Genomic DNA, 2,382 nt, shown 5'->3' with positions numbered 1-2,382 from the left:
TCATAAGGGTGTGGGGAAGTTGCGCCGCGGGTGGGAATAGGAACGCGTGGTACAGAGTATCACTCTGTCATTATCCGATCAAAGCAATTGTTGCGCGTTTAAAGTGTGAGTGTCATCAGAGCGAATGCGGCCTTTGGTCCCTTCAGGGCTTTCCATGGGTGTCTGAGGGCTTTTCCCCACCATAACTGGTAACACCCGCGGCAGGCATGGACAGCGCTCGGCGCTGGGAGCAAGGGAGCACCTCCCAGACCCTTTCCAGGGCTCCATCGCAATTTTATGTTTAAAGAGCAATTCTGTGCGGGAGTACTCCTTTTTGCAGAACAAATCTCAGAAAAGTTACCATGAGAGATAAAACAAACAGAGCCCTAACTTATGATTTAGACCACCGGGCTTTAGCCACCACCCAAGCTGTTATCACTTTGGCTGGGTGCTCTCCATCACCTGCACCGGTTCCGTCGTACCCGAGGGGAAGTGGCCTATGGGAGGGGAAAGAACAGCATCAGCACATCCTGGGAGCGCTCCCCCAGAGGAGCACGGGAGTGGTGGTGCCCGGTGCGCACCTGGGCTCATTTTCCCGGAAACGTGGCATCTCCATTCCGTCGGTTTGAATCCGAAGGAGAGCAAGTGTCCCGACTGGGAAGCCTCACTGAAGATTCTGGGATGATTCGGACTAGGTGCCGTGGGATTTCCCACCCCAATAGGTGTTGGGCTGTGACTAGGAGGCGCTGAAAACCTAAGGCGGAAAATTTACAACTTGATCAGCTCCAAACCACACACACCAAAAGAATCTGCTACTGTTGCAAACATATGTTACGGATTAAGTTAAGCAAATGGCTGTAGCTTTTCAAGGTTGAGAGCTGATAATGAAAACTTGCACACTAAAGAGTTTGGATTTTGTTCTAATTGCGGTTGCTAAAATGCCAACAAATCCCCTGTACCTTTCTGCACAAAAGCAGCCTGAAGCCTCTCACTCGGCTGCGGGGAGCCCTGCCAGCCGCCCGCCCGGGCCGGGATTCGTTCGGGGCATGGAGCACCGAGAGCCGCAGAGCTCCCCAGTTCCGCCCGCTCCACACCAGCCGCTCCCGCCTGCGCCGGGTCCAGACTGGGGGGGGTTCCGGGAGGGACAGCCACCGCCCCGCGTCCCAGCATCGCTGGACCCTGGGTTTGTTTTTTGGCCCCTCTCTCCTCCTCGGCGCAAACCCTCGGGGCAAAGTTATCTGTCCTCCCCCACCTTGCACTGAGGAAGACAGCAGCTGTGAGGAGGAAGGCTGTATCCGGGACCCCCCTCACTCTTCTCCCCGTGCTCGCCTCCTCTCATCTCCCCGTGCCGTCCCCGTACCCAAGCCGGTCTCCACTGGCACTGAGCGTCAAGACCGGAGGGACGGAGCCACGGCCGCAGCGCACCCAGAGGCGTGGTGTTGGCCGTCGGCCGTCGGCCTGGCCCTGGGGAGAGGCTGGGGCGTCAGCGGGCATCGAGCTGAGGGGGCAGAAGGGGGCTCGTCATCCTCATCGCGAGCAGACGGAGCTGGTGTGACATTGACAAATGGGTGAAAAAGGCGACAAGTCCTTTCTGACGACTTTGAAGGGTTACGGGAAAGGAGTGGGGAGAGCAGGGGAAATCTGAGACTCCCTCTCGGGCCGGGGAGGATTTATTTCATATCAAAGAGAAAAGGAAAAAAAAGTCACCAGGAAAGCAAATAAAATAGATTTCCCCTTATTCTTAGGGGAATCTCTTCTTCCCGGGCAGAGAGGAAGCTGAGGGGAGAAATATGCGTCTCAGAGTGGACAGCATGGGGACAACGTGGGGCAGTACGGGACTGCGGCCGATGCCACAGCCCTGCGGCGTGGGCTGAGCTCTGTGGAGGGAAAGGAAGTAATGGGGGACCTAAAATAGCAATAACAAAAATGTAAGTTAACAACCACAAGAGAACGTAACTGTCAGCGCTCGGGGCACAAACCGCAAAAGTTGGTGTGGATTCAAACGAAACTTCAGCTCCCGCATTTGCTGTCAAAGCTGTCGGGGAGCACGGGACGTGATGGGGACTGAGGGATATTTCCTGACCATGGCAAAGGAGTAGTGAGAACCAAAGCTGTTTCCATCTTCCCTTAATATAGATTCAAATTTTTGTATACTATACTTATAATGAAAGAAAGGTAAGATGAAAGAAGAAAAAGAAAATAAATAAAAATAAGTTAAACGGAAAATTAAACCATTCCAGATGAACATTCAGAGCTCCAAAATGTTCAAGCTTTTGGTTCGTGTGGCTCAGCCCGTGGTGCGGGCGGCTCCCTCTGTGCCGCAGCCGTTGGGCGAAGCCCCGCGCGGGGGGCATAGGGCAGGGGGCAGCCCGGACCCCCCCGCGGCAGCGCTGACTCGTTGGC

Source organism: Meleagris gallopavo, chromosome Z (genome assembly GCF_000146605.3).
Source record: "Meleagris gallopavo isolate NT-WF06-2002-E0010 breed Aviagen turkey brand Nicholas breeding stock chromosome Z, Turkey_5.1, whole genome shotgun sequence".
Lineage (NCBI taxonomy): Eukaryota > Metazoa > Chordata > Aves > Galliformes > Phasianidae > Meleagris > Meleagris gallopavo.
Note: the sequence above shows the minus strand (reverse complement) of the source record.